Source organism: Poecile atricapillus, chromosome Z (genome assembly GCF_030490865.1).
Source record: "Poecile atricapillus isolate bPoeAtr1 chromosome Z, bPoeAtr1.hap1, whole genome shotgun sequence".
NCBI classification, from domain to species: Eukaryota; Metazoa; Chordata; class Aves; order Passeriformes; family Paridae; genus Poecile; species Poecile atricapillus.
The window spans coordinates 84,451,382-84,472,059 of record NC_081289.1 but is presented as its reverse complement, the minus strand read 5'-3'; positions in this window follow the sequence as shown (position 1 = coordinate 84,472,059).

The window sequence follows — 20,678 nt, the reverse complement described above, 5'->3', positions numbered from 1 at the left end:
GGTTTCCTTGCATTTGTCAGGTATAGGAAATCACACTGAGGTACATTGTTTCTGATAACAAGCACAGGGGAAATTCCCATTTGTGGCAGAGGCTCACACTGAGTCAGTGTTGTCTGCATTTTCCCAAAGCAGAACACTTCTAAAGGAAAAGCAGACTGGCGCCCTCCTCTATTTCTCTGCTTCTGCAGACAGCCCTCATGGCAAGATTCAATGCTGAGGCTATACTGGGCATTGTAAATGGCCCTGTAGATGTTTTCAATTTTTAGAATGAATATATGTAGGCATTCAAGTTAACTTCTGGGATCCTATTAAAAATGCCCACAGTCCACTGCCTTTTCACAAAGTAATTTTCTTTGATTTAGAGTGAACTGCAAGTCATGGAGATTGTCTGGGTCATTAATATAAACAGCTTCACTTATTAACAGGTTTCCAGCGTAACAACCACCCTAGGTACAAATAATTTAGTCTCAGGTCAAATCCTATTTCCTGCAACACTATTTGTACCTTCCTGCAAGTGAAAAAATGCTCCCTCCAGACTGAACAGACCTCTTGCTTAAGCACTTTCAGATTCCTTTGCAAGCATCTGCTCTTTCCTATGAAGACCCACAGGTGAGATTTTCATATCCATGAACCCACAAGAGCTCATTGATCATCACCTTCTCATCCTCTTTACAGAAAACTAACCCAGCACAATATTTTTTCCAAATATTTGACTTTAAAAGAAAGCAAAAAAAACCCAAGAGCACTCAAGTTTGGTAAGTAAATGGAAGATATGTTTTGTTTATTACAGTATTCATGTATTAGCAAGACAAACCAGTTGATATTGAACTTTGGAAACCCTATCAAGATCTTTGTCAAGAGAAGAGCTAGAAATTTCAGAACTCAGGTACTGGTTCTAGTGAGCTATGGAGTTATGGAGCTATGTGTTCACATAAATGCATGACATTAATCCAGCCTCACAGTCTCTGAACCATTAGAACAGCCACCAGCTGGGATTTGAGGTATGCTCTGGACAGCCAGCCTCTGTGTATGTTCCTCTTTGCATAATCACAGCTGTTTGACAGGCCTGCAGCTGTTCTGCTACCTGTCATCACGTGGCTTTAATTTAGGTTGCCAACACTCTCACCCCGCAAGTTTGTAAAATATATTGGGTCTTCCCCAGTGTAATTCTAACCACAGAACAGGGGGTTCTACTCCCTCTGGGTGTTCCCAAGTCAAATCAGCTTGTGTCAGAACTCTCTGCAGGTGATGGACAGCAGTGATCCCAGAGCATAACTTATGGCACAATTCCTCGTCATGTGGAGAAATTTCCTTCCTCACATATAATTAACCAATATACTTAACAAAACATAGATACACATGGAAGATAAACTATATTTTAATTAGTGGATATGCCAAAAGTTATCATTCACAAAAATAATGGAAGAATGAAAATACATTTGCAATAAAATTTTATTGCTTCAAATGGTATTAATGATTTTCCAAAATTTCTCAAAATATCTTTCTTAGCATTGCTGAGGACAAATTTTAATTTAAAAGACACAATAGAATAGAGCTTCCTGAAGATACCTGGTAGTTCAATATAGAGATACTTTTTTAGGAGAGAAACAATTGAAAGACGCTTTGTTAATTCAGTGCAGTGTTTTCTCCTGTGCAGTGTTTATAGGAATAAAGGCAGCCATCCTGCTGAGGAGATGTCTAATGAAGTCATCCTTTGGCTTTGTCTTTGGTTTTCCCCTTCTAAGCCTTTGAGCTTGCCTATCAACTAATTCTTCTACATAAGTGGAAATAGGTCCCTCAATCTGGGAGGCCTCTGAGTTTTGCCTTCAGTAGAAGTCTGCCTCAAAACCTACTGAATGGTAGGAAAAGGTTTCCAGATACTGTTCAGATTGTATTTGAAGGGGTTAATACTTGATAAAAGCCACAGGAAAGACTCAGTTTAAATAAAGTAAGAAGAAAACATTATATAATGGAGCAAAATTGCTAGTTAAAGAGCAGGCAGACCTCTTTTTTTCTGAAAGAAGCTGTCAGGGTTTGGTTTGGTTTGGTTGTTCAAGTTTTTTGGTCATTATTTTAGTTTTAAATTTATTTGAATCTGCTGATGTAAATGAAATAACAGCATAAGATTTTTTTTTTTCCAGAAAGCCTTACGAAGTGAATTGACCTTGTTCACTTATAGGCTGTGTGGTGTCAAATCCAATACATGTACTGTGATGAAAGTCACATATATGATACATGCAGGTTAAACGACTTTACCACTTACTTAGATTTTTTTTTGATACAGGAATGAACTAAGTTTGCGAAACAAGAAATTCACTGTATGGGAAGAATGGTTGCAGCTAAAATAAATATTCATTACAACCTTGTAAAATAACGCTATCCACAGAACTAGAAAATTGTTCTTAATTGCTTTTATTTTTGCATGCAAAAGACATATTTATGCTGGAACAATGAGTAATTTTTCTGAATAGTGACACCAAATGTTTTGTGCTCTATAGTGTTTTACTGGATTCAGGCAGTTTCTGTCTTGTTTTTGAATTGGACCAGGTGAAGTTATTTGAATTTCTTCTTCCCATAATGGCCAAAACATTAGTGTCTGATGACTTCTGAAAGCAGAAGTGAGTTGCTTAGGGAAATATATGTAAAACTATGGAGGAGAAACATTGCAATAGGACTCAGGAGAAGAAACTGGAAGTGGATGAAAATCCTGACAATAGCCATTCCCCTGACAACACCCTCCTAGCGCAAGACAAGCAGACAAAGCAAGGGCTATTACTTCACATCTCAGTATCACGACTTCTTTCAGTAAAAGACAACTCCCATTTCTCAAGGGTTGAATGGGGCAAGTAAACTGCAAGTAAACTAGTGATCCTCCTAGTGAAGAGAGAGTGACTGTACTGGGGAGCTGCAGGAGTAGGTTGGTGCTGAAGCCTTTGCAGATCAAGTTTCAGCACAAAAACCATGCGTGTTCTGGAGAAGCAGAATTCAGAATTGCAGGATGTCTTGTGTGGAGCTCTTAATAACAAATCGCATGCATTAGCCATCGTGGCCTTGTTTTGAAGAGAAAGAAATCCCTTGGTGGGAAAGGAAGTGAAGGTCAATAATAAAATCTCCCTCTAAAAATAACATCAGCCTTACAGCAGGGCTTTTGCTTTTACACAGTTTATATAGGCAAATTACTTGGCAAACTTCTTTGGCAACTTAGTTTGCTACTTTTGAGCCACTTATTCAACATAAGATCTTTATCAAAAATATAATTTCCATTCTTCTGCAAACAAATTAAAAAATCTGGTATCTGAAGGTAACAATCATTCATTTTTGAAGCTGGTAACACTGACTTGGGGAGAAGTTATGCATTATCTTTTTTTTAGATCAGACTTTTCATTTATCCACTGGAAATAATGAAACATTAAATATTGTATTAAAAATTAAGTGTTTTGAAGGGAAGAGAAAGAAGATGATACAACCTAACTCAAGATCACTACAGGGCATTCTCCTGGTGCTGAGGAGAAGCCCAGGAGAGTGTGGGTAGTGCATATCCACAGGCTAGCCCCTCTATTCAGACCCTGAACTAAAAAAATCAGTGTTTCTAGGGAAATAACTTCTATTTCCTATCAGCAGTGAATGTAACAAACTACCAGCACCTCGTATTTCCCCATCACTTCCTGGTTTCAGCTGGCTTTGCTTGCTGTAGCTCTGAGGCTGGAGAGCATAAAGTCATGCCCTGACCTGGATTTTCCCACTTGCTTGCTGAACACCACTGACTCTGCTTGGCACAACATTGCTTTCCACAGACATGACAGGAGTTTTCCAACATGATTAGGTTTTTAAGAAGGCTTCTGTTATAAATGCAAAGGCAATTTTGGGATAAAATCAAAGAGAAATTTATTAAAAAAACAATAATAAACAGAAACAGCGATAAAAACCCACAATAAAGAGAACAGCGCAGCGCTGGGTGGACAGGGGTCTACACCGGAGGTATAGGTTTCCCAAATCCACGTCTGAGCATCCTCAGGATTGGGGTTTTATAGGATTTTTAAGTCCTCAGGCCAAAATTCCAGGCAAGTTCCATTCACCAAGTGTCCTTGATTGTCCAGTGAATGGATTTCCTGCCCTGGAATGATGATATTATTTTTGTGTCCGGCCAGAGTCTCCTCTCATGCAAAGGAGACTCTGTGTGTTGCAAAGTTAAGTTTTTCATGACAGGGTGGTGGAATCCGGGTTGGTGCCGATGAATATCTTGGCCGGGTTTCCTCCTTTGTTTTCCCTGATTGCTTCTTCGACACAGAGATGTTTGAGTCTGGTGAAGCTTTTCTTTTGGAACTTGTCTTTTTCGATTGATCAGTTTCTCTACTCACTGGAATCCGCAGGGCGTTGCTTGGATCCGGAGGTAGATAATTTCCCGAGCCAGTGTCATTGTTTTCCTGATGGTCCGTGTCCTGTGTGTTTGTTTGGGTTGATGGGCCGGTTTTGGTTAGTTATCTTGGGCGTTGCTGGTAATCAGCAACCCCTCGGCAGAAAGCCTCATCCTACTGGGGGGGAGAGGCTTTTCCATGCTTTATATTTTGTTTCGTTTCTACAAAACATATCTTTCTTATATACTCCGAATTTTTAATACAACCATAATTTATTACAGTCCCCCACCTAATAATTTATCACATTTAAAAATTCGTTATTTTACACTCTTTTTAAAGAAAAGTATCCTTTTCTTATTCTTTTTCCATCATCATTTTCTTTGTCTAATTATCAATTTTGGTGGTCAGCATATGTTCGTTTTCAAATTTTTCTAAGGCCCTTAATGCCTTATTACTCTCTTTCTCTTCTTCTAAAACCAGTAATTTAGAAAGAAGGGCACTTTTATCTTGTGATTTTTCTGGATCTATTGGGAGGGCGGCAATTTGCATTCCTTGCACTACAGATTGTATTAGCCTAATCAGGCAAGGAATTAAACAAGGTAAAAAGATGATTCCGGCTATTGAACATCCTATAAAGAACACTAGCTTTTTCCACCAAGCCCCTTGACCGAAAATTTGGTCCCACCAAGAGGCTTGTAGAATAGAATTCCATTTTTGAACGGGCACATGTGCCACTTTCTTGATTTCTGCAGCTAGTCCCTTTATAGTTTCGCCATAATCATCTATTTCCATGCAACACTCCGATTCATTGAATCTCCCGCACACCCCTCCCTCCTCAGCTAGCAAGTAATCGAGGGCTAGTCTGTTCTGGTAAACAAAGGCCCTCATTTGAGAATGTTGCCTTGCTAGGAGTTCCAGGGCTTCTGAGGTGTGATTGGAAACTACCTCCATTACCGCTTGCAGTCGAATGAGCCGATTCAGAAGATAAATGGGGGTTCTATAACCCCAACTGCCATCATTCGCCCAGGTGGCCGGACCATAGTATTGTATGATTCTCTCGGCCGGCCATTCTTCCTCGTTCCATTTCTGGCTCCCTCCTGCTATCGGTAATATCTTTTTTAGATCCCTCTTTTGTCGAGCTAAAGTTTCAAAGAGGGGAGCCCCTAGGGATTTACTCTCATCTTTTGGTAGGGTGAAGAAAAACGGCCGAATTAGTCCCAGTGTGCATGACCCTTTCCACTTCCGAGGTAATTCACTGTATGCCTTTTTCCCGCATATCCAGTAAATTCCATCGGGAGCTTCCCAGTTTTTATTAGTTTTTGCCGGATCCTCCCAATAATCCCTCAGGCCTATGAAAACATGGAAGGGATTGGCCCCCGGTTTCTTGTTCCAACACAATCCAATAGTTTCTACCCATTCACAATTGTTTTCCCGATAGGAGATCCAATATCCTTCGGGCGATTCCGGGTGCCAGATTTTTGTTTTCTTTTCTGAGTTTACCGTGAGTGTATTCACACACGGAGTGTATCCTACCAAATCGGTAAACTCTTTTCCCTCCCGGCTAATGCAAAACGTTCCAATTATTCGGTCATCTATGACCCATCCCTCTGGCCTCCGGGTAGTTTTAGAGAATTTTAATTCTGTCCCTTTTAATATTTGTTCCGGGGTCAATCCCTCTCCTTTCCATGGCCACCTCTCTGCTGATTTTAAACCACCGCATATCCAGCAGTTGGATATACCTAATTCAGTGGCTATTTCCTGCATTAAGTCAACAAACAAGTTTTGGTTAGGGCTGGGTAATTTCCAATTATCGTATTGTTTCTCCAATAATTCATATTGTTCGCTGAGAGAGTTTAACCTCTCTTGCTCCAGCCTTTTCTTTTTATTTTCCATTTCTTTCCGTTTTAAATCTATAGCTATTTGCTTTATTTTACTTTCTGGATCCAATCCCTTTTCATCCTTTGAAAAGCAAAACACTGGGTCGAATTGAAGACACGAGTTCTCATCGTCTGACTTCAATAATTCCAAAATTATAGGTTCATTATTGAATGTCAGCCTTGTCTCGTGTTTTACATTTTTCCCTTCCCAGTACAGCTTTCCCCCCATCATGCACGGTTTTAAGCTTGCTTCATTGTAGCAGGTAGGGTTAACTCGGTGGTATGCCAAAAACGTCGAATGCTTCTTTCCCCCAATCCAGACAGTCTTATTACACTGTCCACAGACCTCGATTGGGGGAATTCCCTTTATTTCTCTTTTGTTTCGGAAGTGGGTCTCAGCAGCCCCTATTCCTTCCAAGTTCCGAATAGGTTTTTCCTCGATACTTACTCTCGAGTTTGAGCACCAGATTTTCCTTTCTGATTTACATAATTCAAACTGAGTGCCGTTTAACCAACAAATACCTGCCCGTAGTTCCGAAGGGCACTTGGTCATGAGCTCGCTTTCTGGGGCAGTCTGACACTGCTCACACTTCCCCTGGGGAGCCTCCCCTAGGGGGGCCTCGGCCTCTATTTTCTTGATCGAGTACATGACTAGGCTCAGGGACATCAGGATTCCCCACAATTGCATCCCTCTGCCATTCCCTCCGCCCGTACAAAAGTATACGGCGGGGATAACCATCTTCCCGGCAGCAAGGACTGTCTTCAGGGGCCCTTGATGTCCTGATGGCAAACCTCCGCTTGAAGGTTGCCCACCGAGAGGCTTTAACTGGTTCAAATCTACAAGGTACTTTTACGGTCCTTCGGCACTCAATTTCCAAGGGGTCTGCTTTGCAATCAAGCTGACCCCTTAATCCTTTTTGGTAAAACAGGAACCACTCCGGAGAGTCAAGTTCCAAAAGGCCCGCTCGAGTCGCAAGTATCAGGAATCGATTGGTCTGGTCTAGCTCTTTTTCGTAGCACCTAGTGCACAATCCCCTTGGTTTATAACCCCTTATGCAATGAGTTACCCAAATCTGCTTACAATAAGCGCACTTAAAATGTATAAACGGGAAACAATAACAATCGCGGATATTACAACTTATCTTCTCGCTATTGTTCATTTGTTGTGCTTTCGGAGCTTGATTTTCAAATCTCCTGGCGGGGTGGTGATCTTCCACTCGGGGGCTTGGCAATCCGGAACCTTCTTGGCCCGAGAAAAGTGTGTCCACCCTTTCTCGGCCGTTCGTACAGCAGTGTCCGTGGTCAGGAGAACGAGGAAGGGACCTTCCCAATGCGGACTGAGGGGAAGTTCCCTCCACACTTTAATCAATACTTTGTCGCCCGGCTGGATTTTGTGAACTGGAAATCCCAATGTTGTGCTCTGAGGAATCAATCCCTTTTTCCGGAGTTCCTGTAGATTTTTATTTATAGAAATGAGATAAGGTTGTAATTGCACATCCTCTATTTGAGGGTGTGCCACCGGCATCCCATGCCTATATGGCATTCCATATAGCATTTCAAAAGGGGATAAACCGGTTTCAGAATGAGGCATGGTCCGGATGTTTAATAAAGCTAAAGGAAGACATCGGATCCAAGTCATTTTTGTTTCGATTATTAATTTGGATAATTGTGACTTTAGGGTTTGATTCATCCTCTCCACTTGTCCCGAGCTTTGAGGGTGCCAGGGGGTGTGATATTGCCATCTGATTCCCAATGCCTCTGACAGTTGTTTGATGATTTTGGAAGTGAAGTGAGTCCCTTGATCAGAATCGATATGGTCTACTATCCCATATCTAGGAATTATTTCCTCTAGTAGAATTTTAGATACGGTTTGGGCCGTAGCCTTTGCTCTGGGAAATGCCTCGACCCAATGTGTCAGTTTATCCACTATCACTAATAAATATCTATTTCTCCCAATCTTTGGTAGTTCCGTGAAATCTACCTGGATTCTCTCGAATGGCCTATACGAAAGTGGCCGGCCACCCCAATTTGTTTGTTTTGAATTGGCACGATTTACTTTCTGGCATATCACGCACCCCTGTACCTCTTGCTTGGCAAGTTCAAAAATTCCTTTACATCCGAAAAATTTTAAAAATTGTTCAGCCAGTGCCCGGGTTCCCCAGTGGGTTTGTTCATGCAATCTCCTGAGTATTCCTCTCGCTATACTTTTTGGAACCAGCTCCCTCCCGTCTGGCAACCACCATTTATTTTCTTTAAAATATCCACCTACCTTCTGGAAATCTTCTTGCTCCTTCTCTGAAGGAAGCACGGACACTTCTGGGGTTTCTTTGGGACTGATCTCGGGAATACTTACCGCCAGTAACGCAGCTCGTTTCGCCTCTTTGTCCGCTAGATTGTTTCCCCTGGTGTGAAACCGCCACCCAGTTTGGTGTCCTTTTACATGGACTACTGATATCTCCTGGGGCTCCCTGATAGCTTCTAAGATTTGTTTAATTATTTCTCCATGTATTAATCTTTTTCCCTTGGTGTTTATTAAACCTCTTTCTTCCCATATTTTTCCAAAAGTATGCACTACCCCAAATGCATACTTCGAATCGGTGAAAATAGTTCCCCTTTTTCCCTTCAGGCCTTTGAGGGCTCTTAAGAGTGCAAACAGTTCACAGGCTTGAGCCGACCAACATGCTTGCAAAGGACCTGATTCTATGATTTGTTCGGTCTTACCATTTATGATGGCATAACCTGACTTTCTTTTTCCTTCTACCATTTTTGATGAACCATCAATAAACCATTTTTCTCCCCCCTCTAACTCTTGATCTTCCAGATCTGGTCTTACCTTAGTTTGCAATTCCACTGCTTCAATGCAATTATGCAACAGCTCACCTGTTGGTTCCCCAAACAAAAACTGCGCCGGGTTTTGGACAGTAGTTGTCCTCAACTCGAGGCCCGGCGAACTAATTAGCATGGCTTCATATTTCAGAAGCCTCGAATCAGTTAGCCATTTCTCGGCTTTTTGTTGTAAGATAGTTCTTACATCGTGTGGGGTGTAGACTGTCAAAGAGGCTCCAAAAGTTATCTTTTTTGCTTCCCCGACTAACAGAGCTACTGCAACAATTGCTTGCAAGCAAGTGGGCCACCCTCGACTGACTGGATCTAGGATTTTTGATAAAAATCCTATGGGCTTCTTCTTTTCTGCCCACTCCTGGGTCAGAACTCCTTGAGCTGTTTGTCCACTTACATCAACAAATAGCTGGAATTCTTTATTTGTGTCTGGCAAGGTTAGAACAGGAGCAGTTATAAGTGCAGTTTTCAATTCCTGAAACTTGCTTTCATCCTGTGTGGTCCATTTTACTCTATCTGTGTTTAATCTCTCATACAAAAATTTTACTTTTTCACTGTATCCTTCAATCCACTGTCTGCAATATCCCAGGAGCCCTAAAAATTGCCTGATTTGTCTTTTCGTTTTTGGGGCTGGGAGCACCAGAATCCCGGCCACTCTGTCAGGATCTAGCATCTTTTTCCCCTGAGAAATCCAATGTCCCAGATATTTTACCTCGGGCTCCGTCAACTGCAGTTTGGATTTTGATACTTTCAACCCCTTTTTCCCCAGAAAATTCAATAATGAAATTGTACTTTTTCTGACTTTTTCCTCCATGGTTCCAGCAATTAATAAATCATATACATATTGTAAGAGCTTTGTCCCTTCTTCTGGAATGAATTCAGTAAGTAATTGTTCCAATGCCTGTCCAAATAAATTGGGTGATTCCACAAACCCCTGTGGGAGGACCGTCCACCTTAACTGTTGATTTCTGTTTGTGTCCGGATCCTCCCATTGAAAGGCAAAGAAGTTCCTACTCCCTTCATCCAAAGGACAAGTCCAAAATGCGTCTTTTAAATCAATTACACTGTACCATACATCCTCGGGTGAGAGTCTGTTAAGTAAAGTATAAGGATTTGCCACTACCGGAAACCTGGTTCGGGTTCTAGCATTTACTGCCCTGAGATCCTGCACCAGTCGGAAGCTCCCATCCGCTTTCTTCACTGCCAGGATGGGGGTGTTATGTTGAGACATGCAGGGTTCGAGGGTACCTCCTCTAAGGAGGTCATCAATTACTAGTTTCAGACCCCTTTTCCCTTCTATCGGGATGGGATATTGTTTTACCCTTATCGGGTCCTCTGGGTTTTCTATTTCAATTTTGATGGGGGTAATATCTAATTTCCCCACCTCCCCTTTTGAATGCCACACTTTGGGATCGATTTCCCTTTCATCTTTTGGAGTCAAATGGAATATCTTTATTACTAATTCAGAATTCTTTACGACAATGTTTATACCCAATGAGACAATCATATCTCTTCCTAACAAATTGTAATCGGCTTCTTCTACTAATAACAAATTTCCTAGGCATATTTTATTTTCAGACTCTATTTCCACATTTTTAATTACAGAAACTTTGAAGGGATCTCCCTTCGCACCGATTACCACTACCTTTTCCTTACTTACCACGCATCCCCGTGGTAATTTTTGCAGGGTGCTTCTCTCAGCTCCCGTGTCGACCAAAAATTCTATTTCCTCACGATGGGGACCTACTTTTAATTTTATCAAGGGCTCTTTAGCTGTTATCATCCCCATCTGAAAGAGCCCAAGACTTCCCTAATCTTCTTGAAATACCTTTTCATCTTTTATTTTCTGGTGGCAATTCCTTTGTATGTGTCCTACTTTCTTACAGTAAAAACATTCTGGGGGATCTCTCCGCGGGGCGGAGCCATTCTTCTGTGGCTCCTGCGGCTTTTTCGGCGCTGTTTTAAACTTGCCGTGTGTCTGTTCTTGTTTCTGAGCTTCTTTTACTGCGGCCACCAGTATTTTGGCCTGAAGTTTCTGTTTCTCGTCTTCTCTCCTCATGTAAATCTTTTGAGCTTCCCTCAGAAGCTCTTGGAGACCTTTCTCCTGCCACCCTTCAATCTTTTCCAATTTCTTTCTAATATCCTCCCATGATTTCGCCACGAACTGTGTTTTAAGTAACACTTCTCCTACCGGAGAACTAGGGTCCGTCCCAGAATAGATCTGCAGACTTCGCCGTAATCTTTCCAACCACTCGGTGGGGGATTCCTCTTTCCCCTGACATTCCCCAAACACCTTACTAATATTTTGGCCCCGGGGAACCGCTTCCCTTATTCCTTGCACAATTATATTCCTTAAATCATTCATGCTCCTTCTACCATCCTCTGTTTGGGCGTTCCAACTCGGGCTTACGCTCGGCCACTTTTGAGTGCCTGGCGTTCCCTGAGGGTTTCGCCGCTCCCACTCCCTGATACCAGCTTGTTTAATCATTTCTCTTTCCTCTTGACTAAACAGAGATCTCAAGATAGCCATGAGATCTTCATAGGTATAAATGCTACTGCCTAAAAATTCATCCAACCTTTCTGCCACTCCAAACGGATCATCCAACAATCTTCCCATCTCTTTCTTAAATGCCCGCACATCCCCTGAATTTAGGGGTACATTCACAAATCCAATCACTCCTGGAGCAGTAGGCACTTCCCTGAGAGGGAACATTCTGTGCCTACTCTCATTCTCTTCCCATTCCTCACTCATCTGTCTAGACTTAAACCGAGTCCTGCTTGCGGGGGGGGAATAGGGGTTTTTGAGAGTTTGTTCCTTTATTGCTGATGAAAAATCAGTTGCCGCTAGGTTATTATGAAGGATCCCCCTTTCCAAAGTTGGGGGATCTGGCTGGGGCAACGGGACGGGCAATGGGGGATACGGAGATCCCCTATTTTGCGCTACCATGGTTTCTTGGGAAACCGCGGCGGTCGCGGTTCCCACAGGAGGAGCCAGAGGGGGGGGCCACCGGAACCACTGCTGGCGCCGGTTCCCCTGTTCGCGATGTGTGTGCTTCACTTGGTTGTGCCAGCTGGCTCGTGGGAGCTGATGGCACCACTTGGTCCACCACGGGAGACCCTGCCGGCCCGTGGTATGGAGGAGGTAAATGATCCAGGGGCTCCCAGGTTTCTGTTTTTGTTTCATCTTTTAGTTTGATCGGAAATAGTCCTACTCTGGCCTTTAGCCAGAGTCGGGCATATTCCGGTTCCTCGGAGTCCGAGGGAACCTTGCTCTCTACATACGAGAGTAACTCATTGCACGTCCACTTTTCAAATGTTCCTAATATTGGCCAAGTGAGATGGGGCCTCAGTTTCTGTCCACCCCAAACCTCGGCACAATAGTAGATCATTTTTGCCTTGGACTTCTTTTTCCTTTCAGGGCAATTTTCCCACTCTTTTAACAACCAACCCAAAGGACTTTCTGGTGGGATGTCTAACAATTCCTTCGTTTCTATGGAAGGGTTTCTCGTGTCTACTGGCTTTTGCGTTTTACTCTTTTTCTGCCCCATGGTGAAGGAAAAAAACAAAAGTCTTACCTAGTATTCTGCGTTGTGTTTGTAGTTTGAGAGTCAAAAAGTCTGCTAATACTCACCTTCTCGGATTGCTGTTCCGGGGTTTTTCTTAGCGCTTTGATCTCTCCTCCGGACCTCTCCTGGGTCCTGATTGCTAGAAGAGTTTACTCTTTCCCGAGCTCTACTGGACGTCCTCTTCCTCTTCCAGCCCTTCGTGATCAGTCCCCCAGAGCACCCCTTTGGCCCCAGGCTTTACAAACGTGTAGAGAGAGTCCTCTCACCCCGACTCGCTTCCTCCGTGGCCGGCCAATTCCCTCGCGGGAGGATGGAACCGCGGCTTTGGAGTCCGCTCTCGCTCCGTGATCAGATCACGTCTCACACACGCTTGCCCAATCACTCCGCTCAACCTTGCAGTACTTACAGCAATTTTCCTGCGAGGATGTCTTCGTGCACAACTGACTTTTTATGAGCTACCAAGCCGCGGCTTCTCTTCCCGAGCTCTTCCTGGATCCGTATTTTCTCTTTTATTGTGGTTTTTACCTCAGCCTAAATTTGGTTCGGGTGTCGGAGTGAACTGCGGAGGTTCTCGGCTTCCCAGGCCGCTGAAATCAGCGGGGGTACCCCCCTGGATAGCGAGGTTCTCCTACAGTTTTTCCGATCCGAGTCACGGCACCAATCTGTTATAAATGCAAAGGCAATTTTGGGATAAAATCAAAGAGAAATTTATTAAAAAAACAATAATAAACAGAAACAGCGATAAAAACCCACAATAAAGAGAACAGCGCAGCGCTGGGTGGACAGGGGTCTACACCGGAGGTATAGGTTTCCCAAATCCACGTCTGAGCATCCTCAGGATTGGGGTTTTATAGGATTTTTAAGTCCTCAGGCCAAAATTCCAGGCAAGTTCCATTCACCAAGTGTCCTTGATTGTCCAGTGAATGGATTTCCTGCCCTGGAATGATGATATTATTTTTGTGTCCGGCCAGAGTCTCCTCTCATGCAAAGGAGACTCTGTGTGTTGCAAAGTTAAGTTTTTCATGACAGGGTGGTGGAATCCGGGTTGGTGCCGATGAATATCTTGGCCGGGTTTCCTCCTTTGTTTTCCCTGATTGCTTCTTCGACACAGAGATGTTTGAGTCTGGCGAAGCTTTTCTTTTGGAACTTGTCTTTTTCGATTGATCAGTTTCTCTACTCACTGGAATCCGCAGGGCGTTGCTTGGATCCGGAGGTAGATAATTTCCCGAGCCAGTGTCATTGTTTTCCTGATGGTCCGTGTCCTGTGTGTTTGTTTGGGTTGATGGGCCGGTTTTGGTTAGTTATCTTGGGCGTTGCTGGTAATCAGCAACCCCTCGGCAGAAAGCCTCATCCTACTGGGGGGGAGAGGCTTTTCCATGCTTTATATTTTGTTTTGTTTCTACAAAACATATCTTTCTTATATACTCCGAATTTTTAATACAACCATAATTTATTACAGCTTCCTTTTTTTTTTTTTTTTTCTTTTTTCATTTTCATGTTAAGGCTTAAATTTGACTCTTAGAATCAGAGAATTGTAATAACCATGGATCAGGGAAATACTAAAATAAAGTTACAGCTATTTGAACTACTAATACACTTACGCATTTCATTACCTTCAGGTGTACTAACACAGCACCTCCATCAGACACAGAGTACAGGAAACTCCAATTATCTCTTTCTCCCCCAGCAGGTCAGGGTAACAAAAACACTGTGTTCAAATTCAATCTAAAGAAAAAGCAAACTCAAAAAAACCCAGTGAAAGGTTGTGGGAGAATGGATTGTAAGAGAATTGAGTCAGTGCTGCAGGCAATCCTGCCCCTTGTGAGTTGCAGCTGTACTAATCACCAAAGAGTGGGAACAGTTTTGCTCTTAAACAGCTACGTCCAGTGAAGATGTATGTTATAAAGGGGTGGGTTGGCCAGTCAGGGACAGAGTTTTTCTGGCTGGGCTGTGAGGAGGGAGGTTGGGGTGTGCTGCAAGGGACAGGAAGGACTTACCTGGTTGTACAAAATGGAAGAGGAGAAGCAGTCAGTATTGTGTGGAGCTGCCCGTGGGATCACACAGAGAAGAGGTATGAGGGTTTTGGTGTAGGATCATGAGCTGAGGGTGTCAGTGGATGCACCACCTAGCCCTGCCAAGCACCAACAATTGGCCCCGTGTGAGGAGCAAGCACCAACACCAAAAGGTCTTTAGTCCTTATCAGCAAGGATACAATGGCTCTATTCTACAAACTAGCTTCAAGTTTTTCTTACCTGAGGCACAGATCCAAAAAGACACTTGGACTACCTTAACCGAAAAATATTGAATAATTTGAAAAGGATGAGGAGTCATTCCCAGCTGTCTGTTTAAAGGGACCAAGGTCTTATCCCAGCAATCCTTTTGAATAGCACATGGTGTTACAGAGACAGATGAGAAGACAGTGATACTGCAGGTCTCCTTGTATCCTTATATCTCCCCTCCCAGCAGTAGGATTGAAGGCAGGGACCCATCTGTGCCACACCTGCTTGTGGAGCTTGATCTTCCAGGCTCCATCATGCTGGTTGTACAGGGAGCTTGAACAATGACAGTCTGAATAAAGGCTCAGCTTTATCCCACTCACAACATCTGCAGCTGAAAGATGAGATACCAGCACACAGATATTAATAGGGGGGAAAAAAATCGGCACACGTGGAACTCGAGCTCTGGTTGGAGCTGATAAACAGCTGTACTGATGGTTTGTAAGTACAATTAGAGACAAAGAGGAAATATTTGATTTATTAAAGCCTGGAAAATAGTGAGATGTTTTTCTGCTGCAAAAATGTAAATGCATGAAAGCATTGAGGCAACAGAAATTGCCTGAGCTTTGAAAGAATCATTAGAAAACTGTGGGGTATATTGCTAACAGAATTTTTCCCATGACCTTTCCTGTTGCAATATTACCTCTACTTCTAGAGATTTGTCATCTCTCTTTAGGCTCTGTTGTAGGTGGCATCCAATGTCTATAGCCTGCAGCCTACAAATAAAATCTATACATTAAAGCAAATTTCAAAGTTTATTGCTGAAAAATGCTCTTCACATGTCCCCATTTGGCTTCACAAAAATAATTTTTTCAAGGCTTGAAGTAAGTGCATTCTGATATGAATGTTAAATAATTGATTGCAAAAAATATTTATTTGGTATTAAAAAAATCTCCAGTTTTTCATATAAACCATCTTTATTTCTTATTCAACTGGATGACCAGACCTTATCCAGTTATTGGGTGTATGATAACTATACTTTCACAAATTTACAGAGTATTTTGTGTTGGAAGGGACCCACAAGGATCAATGAGTCCAGCTCTTAAGTGAATGGCCCATACAGGAATGGATCTCAGTACATTGATTTTATTAACATTATGCTCTAACCAACTGAACTCATCTCAGGAATGGGGTCTGAGCCAAAATCTTATTTATTATTACTGATAGACTAGCAACTGAATGATGAACATGCTGGATTTTCACTTTTTCCAAGGGCACTTTGGCCACTAAAAAATTAACTGCCTGGGTGTCTGCAGAAAACTAACATTTTTATTTGGGGTTATATGCTAGATGCTGTTAAAGACAGAACAAATCCCTTGATGCCCAGCCTTGGTTTAAACCAGGATGTTTTAAACTGGTTGCAGAGAATATGTTTATGTGAAGAGGTAAAATCGTATTACAATGATTTTGCCTTCCAAAATTCGTGGAAGAATGAGAGTATGGCTACTGCACTGGGTCTGATGAGGAGACTCAGATAAGCATGTGAAAGCTGGTGGCAGCCCAGTAGAGGGCTGTTCAGAGCATGTTTAACATTAGTGGTACAATGTCTGCTGAATGAAACCTTTAAAAGGGGACCATGAAACCAGTGGGGCAGCATCATCCCATGCTGACCCAGGCCTGCAACCCTTTGAAGAACTGCTCTTCCCCTAGATGCCCTCAGCAGGTGACTGAGCAAATTCTTCCATTTATCTATAATGGCAGTATAAATATATATATTATTATATATAAATATATAAATAATGTTAAGAGCGAAATTCCATCTTTAAAGAAAAACAATTAATTGATCAACCTAACTGACCTATTTCTCTCAGTTAGTAATGATGTAATTTTCCTAACTAATTTTTAATTAGTAGTGTAAATTAATTGTAAGCAGTGCCCACTTTTAGCCACTACTAGTTAAGTTTCTTCAGAGACTCTTATTGTCACTTATAACATTAAATCACCAAAACTGTAAGTTTGCTAAAACTAACCCTGGCAAGCTTCAATAAACAGAGCCAAAGGGAGTTGAAGATTGAACATCTGGGACCTTAAATTTATGGCCTTTCAAGGATGTTGAAGTAACCAGAAGTTTTAGAGATTAAAGCCTGGAAATTTGGAAACTACCTCTCTGACAAAAGGATGAAAAAAAGACTAAAGAATGTGGACCAAATAAGCATGAAAAGTGAGAAATCAATATCAAATAAAGGCTAGAATACTAATTAATGAAAATAATTAGAACCAGTAAACCAAACAATTTCTTTGTTTGCTAAAAATTTATAAATAAGTAAAGAAATTTTGTATTGGCATCTGTGTGGAGGCCAGAACTTTGTCAGCCACACACAGCTCTTGGCCAGAAATAAAGTAATGCCTTACTCCCTAACACTTGCAAATCAGTGTCAGAGAGCCTTATTTATTTAGATGATTATGGAGGATTTTGATTGGGAAGATTTCCCTGCCTGGAATGAAGTAGTATTTCTTATAATTCTGTGAGGAAACCTGTAATGCAGTTGTGACCATAGTGATTCACAAACAACTATATGTGTGGTAATTTTGGAAAGCTCATCCCATTTGTTAATTCATCTGATTTACACAAAAGGGAAGAACAGCAATTTGGAGCCTGCTTCCTTATTCCTTTAGTGATTCTTTATGAAAGGACAGAGCAGATCAGGAAAATTTGCCCACATGCAGCAGTAGCCTTCCATCTGGCCTTCTCAAGATACGCTTTGGTCTTTAATCTCCATGGATTAAACAGTGATTGATGTGGCACTGAGACACCATTGTGAGAAGTCTATTGAGCATAGTTAATAAGTGGAGGATTTATTCCTAGCTATCCTTAAATTCTGGGATGTTTTTTAAAATAGTGAAGCAACAGAAACACCTCCAAACAAGTGCTGGATGTATGTGATTTCACACTTGCTTTTAGTATTTATTTCCTTCTGTGAAGGAAGTTTGATATCCAACCAAGAAGCAGACATGAAGTTGAGCCCTATTGTCGTTCTAATTGGGAACGGCAGGAAGAACAACACGGACTCTCAAGGGAGTCAGAAGTGGAGAGAATCTCTAGTTTATTGCTACAGCTATGTTATATAGACTAGTTCGTAGAAAGTACAGAAAGGAAACTCTTATTGGTTAGTAAAGTACTACATTACCATCATTGGTCAGTGGGGTTCACCACCCCCTGACCTTCTCCTGCAAGGAAAACACGGGAATCAGAAAACAGCACCTGCAGGCTGTTTTCTGTCTTTGAGGATTGTTTTGAATCCTCCCATGAATTTCCCAGGCTAGCTTCTCAGGCAGGGCTGGCAGGCCATGGGGCCTGCAGCTTGCTCCAAAGCTAGCCTCCACAACTCACCCTTTTGATTTAGGAAAAAAATAAAAAATGTACAGTGTTTGTAACATCCGGCTGGGCTCTTGCAGGAGGGAGAACAAACACGGCACAAGTGGTTTTTTTACTAGATATTGGAATGGATATTAATTTGGAATTTTGGTTTATGATTTTGATGTTTAAAGATTGTTTTCCTTGCAAGGATTTGACGGTTGAGTCAAATATCTTTAACTCAGTGAACTAATACAAAACATTGTTAGTCTGTTCAAACTGACAGTCTAACTTGTCAATATAGTAGTTTAAAAGAACACTAAAGTGGTACAAAGTGAGCAAATTTGGGTCTTGCAGGGATTGCAGGACTTTGGTGCGGTTCATCCCCTGCAAGGCGGGGGGGAACGCGTGCTGGCCGGGGCACTGCTCGAGCCCCGGCACCGTCTCACGGGGCGGCTCGGGTTCGCAGGAGAACCTGGCAGCACAAGGCTGGCAGAAGCCGGCTCGGCGCCTGTAGCACGGTCCGCGCGCGCACGGGCCGCACTGACGGGCACGAGGGGGAGCGAAGTTCGCTCCCCGTCCTCCCCGCCGGAGCGCGGGCGAGCGCGGGGCAGCGGGGGTGTTGTGCAGGTCCCGCGGCTCCGCGCCGACCCTCGCGGCTCGCTCAGCGCGGGGCGCACACGTGCGGGGGGAGCAGGGGCGTCCGCGCGGGCTCCGCGGTTTCGCGCCGCTTCCCGCGGCACAGAAGAAAGGAGCTCATAGGGCGCGCGCGCGCGAGCGAAAGGGGGGCTTGGGCTCCCCCCCCCCCCCCCTCGCTGCTTCTTGGCCGGGTGCGGGGGGGGGGGGGGGGAATGCGCGCCACGGCCCCGGCCCCGGCTTCAGATCCGGGCTTCGGCTCGGCTTTTACGGGGTTTTTGCAGCCGGCCGGAGCCAGAGGGCTCGGCTGGCCGCCCGGCCCGCGCCTGGTGGCGGCGGGCGGCGTCCTGAGTTAGCTTTTTCTTCCTTTTTTTCCACCTTTTCTTTCGTTTTTTTCTCGCTGCTGCTGCTGCTGCTGCTGTGGGGACTCGGGGCACCGGCGGAGGCTCTACGGCGGCCGCTGGCAGCAGTGCTCGCAGCGCTGGTCCTGGAGGGGCCGGCAGAGGCTCCGCGGAGGGCGCAGGCAGAGGCGGCTCTCGCGGTGCTGGCGATGGCGGCGCTTGCAGGTGCGGTAAAGGCAGAGCCGAGCGATTTTCGCTCTTCTGTTGTTTTTCTGCTGGCAAAACTTGCGTGCCGAGCTCCGCGGATGGCGGGCGCTTAAATTTCTCTGGAGAGGGAGATTTCTGGCTCACGGACTGCTCCTGCCCGCTGCTAAAGTTCTCTAAGGGTCCGGGCAGAGCTGAAGGACTGCTACACAGTTCGGTTTCACTGTTTTTAGGCTGGCACTGTTTCAGTGCCTTAAAAATCACTCCCCAAGTTGCTGCTAAGCTGCACGCACTGGTATCTCCCGCAGCTAGCTTAGTCCACAGGTGGTCTCCCACTGACCACCAAATCTCAAGGTTAAACACATCATTCACAGTCATAGTAAACTCCTGCGCTTTCACCCAGTGGAACAAAGCGCGTATATCTTCTTCAGGAATACAGAGTCCCATGCTCAGCAAGGCGTCTTGCTATGCAAAGCTGACAAGTTGCTCATCAGCTAAATCACAGTCCTCCATTATGAAAACTTTTTTTATCTTGGCGGCTCTGCGAATGCAATTATGCAAACGCTATCGGCTTGGACCCGGGATTTCAAGCTCTGCTTCACTACGATAGGCCGTTCCAAGCCCGCTCTCTGGCAGGCTCCACTATCCCGTTGGTTAGAAACCAGCTTCCTCTTGGAAAGCCCGGGAGAATTCCACTTTCCCCTCTAGGGGGAAGGGCTGGTGTCTTTCCCGCTCGCTGCTTACCCTCAGGGGATTAGCAGATGTCTTCACGTTCGTTGCTTTCTGACCTCGGGGGTCGGCTGCACATCACGTCGGGTTACCAGACCTCGGAGGGTCGGTCCGTCATCACGAGGGGTCACCAGATGTTGTTCTAATTAGGAACGGCAGGAAGAACGACACGGACTCTCAAGGGAGTCAGAACAGGAGAGAATCTCTAGTTTATTGCTACAGCCATGTTATATAGACTAGTTCGTCGAAAGTACAGAAAGGAAACTCTTATTGGTTAGTAAAGTACTACATTACCATCATTGGCAGTGGGGTTCATCACCCCTCTGACCCTCTCCTGCAAGGAAAACACGGGAATCAGAAAACAGCACCTGCAGGCTGTTTTCTGTCTTTGAGGATTGTTTTGAATCCTCCCATGAATTTCCCAGGCTAGCTTCTCAGGCAGGGCTGGCAGGCCATGGGGCCTGCAGCTTGCTCCAAAGCTAGCCTCCACACCCTATATTTCAAGATACCTGACGCTGCCCACCCGCGGCCCGTCACGCTTGGGCTAGCTCTGTCCACTGG